Below are 13,071 nucleotides of genomic sequence, written 5' to 3'. Positions count from 1 at the left end.
AAACCCCAAACTCTATTGGTTTTCCCGTGCTAAACAAAAGGAAAACCTCTTTTCACAGGTGGTATAGATTCCTTGCATAAGTCTGAATCACTGATTCACCTGTGTGAAACTTTGCACAATTCTTCAATTAGCAATCAGTCACTCTCCACCTATATAGGTGCCATGTCTCTGCCTGTTGTTCTTTGCAAGCATGGATCAGAGGTCAAAGGCAAGCGAGAGAGAGAGGCCATGGTAGAGGGGCCCGAGGAAGAGGAGTCTGTATGCGTGGTGGAGGTGTAGTAGGAAGAATTCAAGTGTCAGACGAAATTCGGGCGACAATCATTGACCACGTAATAAACCATGGCTTGTCCTATACAGAAGCTGGTCAAAGAGTACAACCAGTTTTGAGACGGAGCACTGTGGTATCTATTGTCCTAATTTTTCGAAATGAGAATAGTTAAGTCAATGCTGCCATATTGCCTTGTTGGCAGACCAAACTGTCTTCAGTAAAATACAGTAATTGTTCCCTCATTCTCATCATACTTTATAGAGTCCACAGACTACCACACAGTGGTGGCAGAGGGAAAATATTTACTGTAGTGTCGAACAGGAGGCTGCCATTGTAGGCATGCTTGTGGCAAACCATGCAATAAAACTGTGAGAAATACAGACAGCAGTAATTGCAGATCAGGGCACATTTCCAAATATCAACAGTGTGAGTGTGTCTACCATTGACCATGTCTTAAAGGAACACGCCACCCAAAATCAGTAGTAATATTATGTTCTTACCTTAACTTTCACGAGTTGAGTCATACCTCTCCCGCGCCGGTAGGTGCACTCAAACGCTCTGTCGCACAGCGCGAATGTGTTAGCATGTTGCTATGCTAGCGGGCTCTGCCGTGGCCGTAGAGAGAGGAACATAGCAGTAATCAAACACCTCCATTTTTTCCCTACTTAAATACAGTTGCACGAGTAGTTGATAAAAATGTGTACGTCACACAACATGAAACGTGGCGATTTTCCAAGCGAATAAACAGGAGAACTACAATGTGTGGCGCAATAGCACTTGGGAGTACTTCGACCTAGCGTGGTAATATTATTAACACCTAATTGTAGACAAAGATTGTTAAGGCGGAGCAAGATACTTCGTCGTAGTTCATGTCTATGGGCGCGAAATGGGGATCGCATCCTGTCTGCATAAAGAGGCGTGTCGATGACGTATTGATGAGCGTACGTTGCAACCCGCCAACAGCAGCGGCATAAATAACCGGCGCACACCTGATATGAAGTCGATTTTCTCCAGACTGGAATCCTCAAAAATGCTAAAAATGTACCTGAAATGTTCACAAGGGTTTGAGGATCATGAAAACGTGCCCGAAATTCACATTCCTAACTCTATAGAACTAAGACCTTAGCATATGTGGTAAAATTCTGAGCTATGCCCATAGACTTCAATGGAGCAGTAGCTGCCTCTGCTCTGCATAAAGGGGGATTTTGACCCCCCCCCTCGTGCGATCCGGGTTCCCGGAAGTGGCTCCTGATGAAGTATCTTGCTCCGCCTTAACAATCTTTGTTGTAGATCCTATCCACCACAGAGTTTAGAATCCATGCTGGATCGACCCTCAGCCTCTCCCTCCCCTCTGAGCGAGAGAGAGGCACACACACTAGAAATGCGCTGATGGGCTATTATTTCAACCATAACTGCATAGCAAAACTTATCATCCATCAGCCATCCATCAGCACCAAAGTTTGTTGACCAATTTTCAAAACGGCACCCGCCCACCATCCATTGGTTGTTTTAATGTAGGCTATATGGGTGATGCAGCGCTGCTGACGTGAGGCTAGAAAGCCCTTGCCTGTTCTAGAAAGACTGACCTAATGCAGCAAATATATTAAAAGGCTGAAGTCGTACATTGGCTAGGCCTATCCCCAGAATATCAGCAGCAAACTCAGTCTCTGTCGCGCAAAACAGTCTCCAAATAAAACGCACATCGGCCTGTTGCCTATTCTGCCAGCTTGTGACAATATATCGTCCAAAATGCTTGATTGCATTGCATTCTCCACATTTTTAGCTAAATTTTCATGTACCACATCAGCATTTTTGTTCAGCGAATCTTTTGTAAATTGCTTTACAATTACCGTCGGGCCCTTGTCAGCAGACTTCGGCTTGCCTCTTGCATTCACTCCTTGTCTTCCGATGTCATTTCTGAGTCATCTACAGATGTTTACACACATTCACCTCCCTAAATAGAACCAACTTGACGTTGACTTCAACCTGTGTTATATCATGAGACTGCCTGGGTTATTTTGTTTAGATATTAGCCTATAAAACACATAATTGTAGCCTACCATTCAGGGAATAGGCATTTAAAAGAGAGACAGAGAGTGATATGACTCAGAAATGACATCGGGCGATGGCAGTGCGAGATGTTCAGAACGTAAGAGCTAAAACTTCTACAAACTCAATAACATCCACAGCGGAAAAAGAAGGTAAGAAAAATAGTCGGAAAACTTAGATGAGGCAAGCAAGCAAGTTTGGCGGTTGTTACTAAAAATTTGAACTTGCACGTTGCACTGTTGTGCGGTGGACTTTCAGAATGAATGGAGTCGGAGTTTCTTTAATATCGAGGCGTCATATTTGTCCGATGGCCTGCTAAAATGAATTGCGATGTCTGTCTGAAAAAGACGCGCTCGTGCAGTCAAAATGAATGGGAGTCTTCAGAACAGGCTTGTCAGTCAACCTGACATATGTGTAAAGTAGCCTATAATGTGAATGAAGTACAATAGGCATTAATTAGTAGGCCAGGAGCATGCTGAAATTATGTGGCAAATTGCGTTTTTTATTACAATGATAAAATTGTAAAAGGACGTGACCGAAGCTGAGGCAAGCCATGCAATAGGCCTATAGGCCCGACGGTAGCCTAATTGTAAAGCAATTTACAAAAGATTCACTGAACAAAAATGCTGATGTGGTACATAAAAATTTAGCTAAAAATGTGGAGAATGCAATGCAATCAAGCATTTTGGACGATATATTGTCACAAGCTGCATGCCAGAATAGGCAACAGGCCGATGTGCGTTTTATTTGGAGACTGTTTTGCGCGACAGAGACTGAGTTTGCTGCTGATATTCTGGGGATAGGCCTAGCCAATGTAGGCTACGACTTCAGCCTTTTAATATATTTGCTGCATTAGATCAGTCTTTAGAACAGGCAAGGGCTTTCTAGCCTCACGTCAGCAGCGCTGCATCACCCATATAGCCTACATTAAAACAACCAACGGATGGTGGGCGGGTGCCGTTTTGAAAATTGGTCAACAAACTTTGGTGCTGATGGATGGCTGATGGATGATAAGTTTTGCTATGCAGTTATGGTTGAAATAATAGCCCATCAGCGCATCTCTAGTGTGTGTGCCTCTCTCTCGCTCAGAGGGGAGGGAGAGGCTGAGGGTCGATCCAGCATGGATTCTAAACTCTGTGGTGGATAGGATCTACAATTAGGTGTTAATAATATTACCAGGTCGAAGTACTCCCAAGTGCTATTGCGCCACATTGTAGTTTATTCGCTTGGAAAATCGCCACGTTTCATGTTGTGTGACGTACACATTTTTATCAACTACTCGTGCAACTGTATTTAAGTAGGGAAAAAATGGTGGTGTTTGATTACTGCTATGTTCCTCTCTCTACGGCCACGACAGAGCCCGCTAGCATAGCAACATGCTAACACATTCGCGCCGCGCGACAGAGCGTTTGAGTGCACCTACCGGTGAAGTGCATCAACTCGTGAAAGTTAAGGTAAGAGCATATATTACTACTGATTTTGGGTGGCGTGTTCCTTTAAAAAATAATCACCTGGCAATGAAACAGCTAGAGTTCCATTTGAAAGGAACTCTGAAATGGTGAAGGAGGCCAGATTCCAGTATGTGCAGGTAAGGATATGTTCCTGTATTGTAATGCCTTGCATATAGGCTACACTTACAAGCAACTGCAATTATATTTCCAGATTTTGTATTTTCACTTCGAGAATAATGGAGCTTGAAGCAGAGGGGGCACATACATTTATTTATGTGGATGAAGCTGACTTCAACCTGTCCAAAGTGAGGAGACGTGGAAGGAACATCATTGGGCACAGGGCCACTGTCACAGTGCCAGGACAGAGGGGCGCCAATATAACTATGTGTGCTGCCCTCTCTAATGATGGTGTCCTGTGCCACATTCCTACAATCGGCCCTTACAACACTGAACGTCTGATCACTTTTCTTGATGCACTACGTCACCAACTGATACCACCTCAACAGAGAGGCCTGGCATGCCTCTGTTTGTCATCATTTGGGACAATGTGGCCTTCCACCATTCTCGTTTAGTCAATGAATGGTTTGCAGCAAAGCCACGCATGATGATGCAGTTCCTCCCAGTGTATTCACCCTTTCTAAATGCAATTGAGAAATTTTTCAGCGCTTTGAGGTGGAAAGTGTACGATCACCGCCCCTATGGCCAGATGCCCTTGCTAGATGCCATGATTGCTGCGGCCCAGGAAATAGGCGCTGAAGAATGTCAGGACTGGATACGCCATGCAAGGAGATTTTTCCCTCGATGCATTGCCAGAGAAAATATTGAATGCGATGTAGATGAGAACCTGTGGCCCTTTCGTCGTGAAGGAATAGACAATGACTAATTTGAACACAGTTGTTACTGTATATTCTAGGGGTGTAACGGTTCATGTATTCGTATTGAACCGAAACGGTACGGGCGTCACGGTTCGGTGCATGAATTTACACGGAGAATACACGGTATAAAAATACATAAAACTCGTGTGCGGATTAATTAATGTCATGCGCAATTACTGTTAAGTAGCGAGAGTTACGGGAGTTCTTTAGCGACACCTAACGCTAATCTGTAGCCTCGCCTTAGTTCTGAAGCTCTGATTGGCGCCTATGTTTTTTTTGTCAGGTCGTCGGTCGAGTCCGTCAGTCATTAAGCACTAAGGTTAGACCCACAAGAGTTAGAGGATCCGCTGGTCTCTTTAAGATCGCAAGTTTGAGAACTTCAGTTACAGTAACGTTAGTACAGGCGAAAGAGTGGTGGATAAGATGAAACTGTGTGTCGACGTTGTTCAGCAGTTGTTGGGTATGTGAGTGGAAAAAATGCTACACATATTCGAAGCCATCACCCAGATGATGTAGGCTACCAATCACTGAAACGAGGGGAAAACACTTTCCCTGCGCTTCAGCAGCCTTTGGATACACATACAAATAGGGCCAAAACCTATGGCTTAAATTAAATGATTTCGTAATGACAGAAAGCTATGTAAATCGCGTGGTAATTACCTTTATGTTGGGGTAACTTGTAACTTCTCACATGAGGTTCTGGTAGTGTTAAGTGCATAGACAGTAAAATAAAGTGACAACGCTAACCAGGCTAATAAACAAACCATGCTACGGTGAGTTAACGTCAAAGGGCAAAGTCACGTGACTTCTAGTTGTAGTCTGTTTATGAAATGAAAGGAGCAATTTCATTTTTTTAAAAAAAGGCAAAATAGTGTGATATTTTCACAGTTAGTAGGCTAGATTATTACTTTACACACAATACATTGTAGACAAATTGTAGGCAAATTGTAGACCCTTCCATATACAACTAAACACAGATGTTGAAGGTCTTGCTTAAGTGGATTTTTAAAAATCATTTTTCTATGTAATTTGCACTTTCAAAAATAAGAGATGCTGTAGGCCTATTTTCAGTTTTATAGCTGATTGTCTTATTTTGTTTACAAGTTACAGATGGAGTCTGGGTACTTATTGTACTGTTTAGCCTACATCTTACACACTTCAGGCTGTTGCAGATAGCTCAGGGAAGAGACTGTATGACACTAGGTGGTACAGCCTGAGACATGTACAAAAAAAAAATGCTTTCTGCATTTTTGTTTTGCTTTTCCCTCCATTGTACCGAACTCGTACCGAACCGTGATGTCCGAACCGAGGTATGAACCGAACCGTGACTTCTGTGTACCGTTACACCCCTAGTATATTCCCATATTTTTCTCTGTATTTCAGTTTTCAGCCAAAGTTCCGAGAATAATGGCATGGAATTGTTTGAGTATGTAAAGCAAGGAAATGCCACTGGCATGTCAACAGGACATGTAAGGCTGCACTGGTTCATATTGATGGCCGTATTTTTTATTTTGTTGTCCAGTGTGTAATGATTGATTAAAGAGTGCTTTTGAATTGGCAACAAGTTGTAGTGTTTGAAGGCAAGATTTGCTTTTGCTGCATGTTTTAAGTGTTTTGAGAGAGTAACAGCCTTTTGCAAGCAAAATGTGTCATTTTGTCCAGAGTGCTTTTGTTCAGACACTGGTGTTAACTGTTTTTAGAACGTGATGTCAGAGTTGACACAGGTATCAAAACGATCGAGAAAAACTTTATTATTTTCTATCCCTTCCTTTCCCTAATCTCTTTTTCCAATTTTATCAACCGTCTCTGGGCAAGGGTAGGCTATTTGTGCCCCTTCCGCAGCAAAAAAGTCGACATGTGAATACATTGTGTCAATCATGTGGTGTGTTGCGAATACATCGTGCCAAGTGTTGTGATCTCGCCGCTGGAGAGAGGGAGTCATTTAGAGCATAGACAGTAAAATGGTGCATTCATGGCACTTCGGAATGACAAGGATCGCCCCCGTGGGTACTTTGTTTTTCCCACAGCAAGTGTTCATGTGCTTTGACGTCGGAATGTGTGACAAACACGGATGCCACAAAAAGGTTAAAACATACTCACCAATCCTAAATAAACAACTGTATTTGCTTAAAATATAGTGTAAGATGCTTGTGAAAGAAAGATATGCAGCTTTCAAGTGACAAAAACGGCAAATTCCCAAGTTCACATTAAAACTGTTGGAAGGCCACATGGACTACAAACGAACTTCAACGTGACGACAAAAGTGATGACGAGCCCCTAACTGGGCAACTCTGTTAGCAAAATCTAGCCCCAGTTTCCGACCTCTGACTCACACATTACGTGACGTGAATGACGCAGAATGATGTTTTCACTGGGAAAAAGGTTTTTCCGAAGCCCATGAACGCTAGGAAAGATATGGACAGAGTCATCACGTAGACGTCAGTCGAGACGGGTGAAGCAAATTTCAACCGTTTCCTATTGGTTGACGAGGCTTTCTGCGCAGGCTCAGGGGACGTAGATGTAACGTAGGCACGTAGTCTGACTCGTGTATCTCTTGTGATAGCTGCATCTAGAGATTGGGTATGTAGCCCCTTACTTTGTTACCACCACTTCTACATTTACTTTTTTAAAATGTACTAGTTGTTTGTAGATAAATGTGATTTCATATAAACAGCACTCGCCACATTCATAGCCTACTGTCAATCCATCAAAACTGCTGAAATGTTGTGGTCCGATGCTTTCCTTCTTATCCAGAGAATACGGTTATTTTGGTCCTGTGCAACGCTTTCACCCGCTTTGGTCGCATGCTCATTAAGTAAATTATGTCACCTTAGCATTGATTTCGGAAAAAAGTTTATTACTCAGCCGGTAAGTCAGTTACGAGGTTATGACGCCAATCACACAATGTTGTATTACTCCGAAAATAGAAAAAGTTCATATAAAGCAGCCATCACCAAATGGCACCAAATCGCGATCCGGACCCAGACCATAATAGCCTAATTTAGATTTTCACATAAGATTTCAAAGCTGCGCTAAATGTTTCGTTGGTTAGGATAACAGCATTCAGAGCTTCAGGAACCATCATTTCGCTTGCTGCTACTCAGCCAGTGAAATCTGTGAATTCTGATAAAGTAAGTCAGTGAGTAAAGTAGCCTAGGCCTACTATGGAGAAGAGACTGATAGCTGTGGTCCACACAGAAACACTTTCTTCGCCTTCAAAGTCATCAAAGTTAAACATTTATTTAGTTATTATTATTAACATCATCATCATCACAAACAAGTGACATCAAGTCATGTCCATGTTGAAACTAGACATGATCATCTTCAAGCACAGTCAATGGTAAAACAAAAAAAAAGTTATAATCTTCTTTCTGCTTTTCCGACCTAGCCTAGCCTACTGTCAATCCATTGAAAACCTCTGAAATGATTATTGCTGTTTTTTTATTAGGTTTAATTGCCTCTATGTAATGCTTTACCTTAACATACAATGGTATTGTAGGCTACATAGCTTTACCATCGGTTTTGCTCATGAGTTTCCGTGCTGGCTTATCCATTTTTCTATCCACCGTTACACAACTATACAAAACCAGGATACAACTCCAAAATCCTAAATATGCATTTATCTGACGAGCAAAAAAACCCCCAACGATTTTAGAACATTTAAAGTATAATTCCGGTATTTAGCACTTTGAGTCCCTTTTCTGGTTTGTTTTGGATGGACTAGAGTGGTGGACACCGAAATGTTGACGATTGGTCCTGTCTCGACTTTTCTGACTCGTTTTGAATCGCCTTTACTGCTTCAGAGTGGCTGCCTATGGGCATGCACAAACATGTCCTTCAGGAAGTTTACCAACGAGATGAAAAAAAGAATTTCACAAATGAAAAAGCCATGAGAAGGGTGATTTTATGGCGTTTCAACAACAAAACCGAGTTTGCCATCATTGTGTGAAGACGCCAAATTTGTCGCTAGTCGCTAGATAAGGTTTTCTATCGCTGGGGAAGGCCAAACGTCGCTAAATTGGTAACACTGACAACACCGGAGAACTAGTTTAGAGTTTCAGATCACCGATCCCAAGATGGCGCTGGTTGATGCATGCTGAAAAGCAGAAGGCGACATCTAGTCAGTACCATATTTTCCAGACTATAAATTGCTCCGGAGTATAAGTCGCATCAGTCAAACATAAGTCGCACCAGACTACAAGTCGGATTATTTAGAAATGTATTTCACAAAATCCAAGACCAAGAACAGATAGAGACTATGTAACTGGACACACAGAGGCCAAAAAGATTGAGAATTCCACCGGGAATGTTAATGAAGATGAAGGAGTGAATGGCGGAGATATAAGGAAGGCAGCCAAGAGGAGGGCCCGAAGCTAATTGTAAAGCAATTTACAAAAGATTCACTGAATGAAAATGCTGATGTGGTACACCAAAATTTTGCTAAATATGTGGAGAATACAATACAATCAAGCATTTTGGGCAATATGGAGTCACAAGCCGGCAGCAGATTAAATGCTCACGAGAGAGAAAAATATACGGTTTTAAAAGGACATGCCGACGAAGGAGTGAATGGCGAAGCTGAGGCGAGCCAGGCGATAAGAGGAGGCCCGACAATAGTTGTAAAGCAATTTACAAGAGATTCACTGAACAAAAATGCTGATGTGGTACATGGAAATTTAGCTAAAAATGTGGAGAATGCAATCCAATCAAGCATTTTGGGCGATGTGGAGACACAAGCCGGCAGCAGAGTAAATGCTCGGCAGGCTACCTCAGAGAGAGAGAGAAAAAGATTTTATGTTTTAAAATGCGTTTTAAAAGAGCGTGTGAACTTTCAACAACGCTATAATAAGGAAGCTACTCTTATTTTAGAGACTGTTCACATGCCTTTCTTAACCAGTATGGACATTACATGTAATCTGGAAAGGCAAGTTATTCAACTAGCACAAAGAATAGGGTGACCAGACGTCCCAAGTTCCGTGTCCCAAGTCCCGACAAAAGCCTGTTTACACCAACCACTATTAAAGTGTGGTCTTATTATAGCCTGATCATTAACTAAACCCATGTAGAAAGATTGTAGCGTCCAGCGTATGATTTTGATAATGTGTGTGTGTGTGCGCACATGTGTCAGTCAATTGTAACAGTGTAATATTGGCAGCTAACTTTACAGTGACATTGTTGCAATCCCTTGTCATATCTGCCTCGTTTTAACGGTTAGGACAATGCTGAAAAGAAAGTCATCATTCTTAAAATAACCTATGGCTGAGTTTTGTTTTCAAATGTTTTCATGCATGTCTGGATAACGGGTGAGGAATGTTTAGAAGACAGACTATCGTAAATCCACAAATTATGGCTGGGGTCTTTTATTTACGACTGCGCAAAGCACAGGCCTTTATTTGGGGCAGGCTTGTAGCCTATTGGAGGCAGGCCTTTATTTCTTATGTTACATTTCTTCCTTTGGAGTGCCATACCAGTAGGCGATCAAAAGTAGATGTTCGGTTTGGTTTGGGATTTAATTTGCTTTTGGACTGATTGCTAAATGTTAGGACTGATGAGCACTAAAATCTGGGGGGTATCTGATGGTTCACTATTAAGTTTCATGTAGTTGAAAGAGAATTCCACCCACTGTTTATTGCGAGACAAGGCATCCGCTTTCATCCATTCACTGAACGTGTGCTGTGCTGTGCTGTAATGGAAACCTTATTGCGTAAGCCTATGGTAACCTAAATTGCATTATTTTTTTATTATATGACTTACTTTTTTTAATTAGTAGGCTGGAATTGTGTTTAAATGTAGGCTAGTACTGCTTCAGCCTCTGGCAAGCTCAGAAGGGGGCGGCAAGCAATTGGTAGCTTGAGAGTGATGTGTTGGAGACCCAGTGTAGGACAACGACTTTTCATTGGCAACAGTGTTAAACCAGCCAACAATATAAAATATTAAGAAGAGCTCTTTTATTTAATTGAGTTAAATCCAAACGATGTAGGCAATTATTACCCTGGCTTGTAGGCTATTTGGGGGCCGCCCTTGTCCGAATCTGCCATAATTTGAGGATTTACGGTATGCACATGTGTTTTAGGCATAGTGCAAACCCTAATCTCTGACTGAAAGTGCACAGAACTTGTGCATTTACATAACAATATTTAATACATTTTCCTCTAACTTTTGGGCTTAAGTACGAAAAAATGCCCTGTGATGACCTGTCGCAAGTTCAACAAGCTCCCATTCCACAAGCCTAGCACCCTCTCACGGCTGTAGACGGTAATTTTTCATGTAGTGTTCATGTCAATTCATACTTAAAAACATGTTAAATTATATTTGATATATAAGTTGCAGAACCAGTCAAACTATGAAAAAAGTGTGACTTATAGTCCGGAAAAAACGGTATATATCTATGGATTTCCAGCGAGTGGCATAAACGTTGCCATGTCAACGGCGATCTCTACCAATCAAAGGCTCTGCTTTTACTGGCTTTTACACGTTAGGATTTTGGGTAGTGTAGTACTTTTCTGTTAAATCGTGAATAAAACATTTTTTTCTCAAAACAAGGTTGATGCCCCATTAACTTTTGACGTGTCTATGAGCATGTACGCTTAGCCACGTAGCTGGTTTTAAGTCTATCATGGACGGTTATGATTTTATGGCTTATACTCCAGTTGTCAATGGAGAAATTGTATGGAATTCTTACTTCCGGAATCGGCAGTGGGCGGGACTGTTGCGATCAATACAGAAACAACTTAAGTCTAACAAATTTGGGTGTTATCAGAGAATGTCTAATAAGGAGAGAACTTCCACTCTCGGAACTGAACCTGAACTGGTTGCGGTTCCTTCTCTGGTTGAGGGCACTCACCGACGAGTGCAGAATGAATGGGAGCTGTGCCCCTCAAAATCCTTTTTTCTCAGGATATAATTTGTTGTAGGGGTGTAACGGTACACAGAAGTCACGGTTCGGTTCATACCTCGGTTCGGACATCACGGTTCGGTACGAGTTCGGTACAATGGAGGGAAAAGCAAAACAAAAATGCAGAAAGCATTTTTTTTTTGTACATGTCTCAGGCTGTACCACCTAGTGTCATACAGTCTCTTCCCTGAGCTATCTGCAACAGCCTGAAGTGTGTAAGATGTAGGCTAAACAGTACAATAAGTACCCAGACTCCATCTGTAACTTGTAAACAAAATAAGACAATCAGCTATAAAACTGAAAATAGGCCTACAGCATCTCTTATTTTTGAAAGTGCAAATTACATAGAAAAATGATTTTTAAAAATCCACTTAAGCAAGACCTTCAACATCTGTGTTTAGTTGTATATGGAAGGGTCTACAATTTGCCTACAATTTATTGTGTGTAAAGTAATAATCTAGCCTACTAACTGTGAAAATATCACACTATTTTGCCTTTTTTTTAAAAAACGAAATTGCTCCTTTCATTTCATAAACAGACTACAACTAGAAGTCACGTGACTTTGCCCTTTGACGTTAACTCACCGTAGCATGGTTTGTTTATTAGCCTGGTTAGCGTTGTCACTTTATTTTACTGTCTATGCACTTAACACTACCAGAACCTCATGTGAGAAGTTACAAGTTACCCCAACATAAAGGTAATTACCACGCGATTTACATAGCTTTCTGTCATTACGAAATTATTTAATTTAAGCCATAGGTTTTGGCCCTATTTGTATGTGTATCCAAAGGCTGCTGAAGCGCAGGGAAAGTGTTTTCCCCTCGTTTCAGTGATTGGTAGCCTACATCATCTGGGTGATGGCTTCGAATATGTGTAGCATTTTTTCCACTCACATACCCAACAACTGCTGAACAACGTCGACACACAGTTTCATCCTATCCACCACTCTTTCGCCTGTACTAACGTTACTGTAACTGAAGTTCTCAAACTTGCGATCTTAAAGAGACCAGCGGATCCTCTAACTCTTGTGGGTCTAACCTTAGTGCTTAATGACTGACGGACTCGACCGACGACCTGACAAAAAAAACATAGGCGCCAATCAGAGCTTCAGAACTAAGGCGAGGCTACAGATTAGCGTTAGGTGTCGCTAAAGAACTCCCGTAACTCTCGCTACTTAACAGTAATTGCGCATGACATTAATTAATCCGCACACGAGTTTTATGTATTTTTATACCGTGTATTCTCCGTGTAAATTCATGCACCGAACCGTGACGCCCGTACCGTTTCGGTTCAATACGAATACATGAACCGTTACACCCCTAATTTGTTGTCTAGTAATTTGAATGTTGCATTCAAAAGGGGAGGCAAAGAAAATACACACTGTTGAGTATTATATTTTCAAAGTCATTTAATTGTTCTAAAAAGCCTTTCAAACGTGTCAATGACGTTATTCATTAGCACAATGCTAGCGACCCAACCTGTAAGAAATCAAAAGGTAAGTAAGAAGTATACTCTTTTGATCCCGTGAGGGAA

This window comes from Alosa pseudoharengus, unplaced genomic scaffold (assembly GCF_046254945.1).
Source record: "Alosa pseudoharengus isolate Yale_2024_CS ecotype anadromous, Long Island Sound unplaced genomic scaffold, YU_APseudo_1.1 YU_APseudo_1.1_scf_2, whole genome shotgun sequence".
Classification (NCBI taxonomy): domain Eukaryota; kingdom Metazoa; phylum Chordata; class Actinopteri; order Clupeiformes; family Clupeidae; genus Alosa; species Alosa pseudoharengus.
This window is presented reverse-complemented; position numbering follows the sequence as displayed.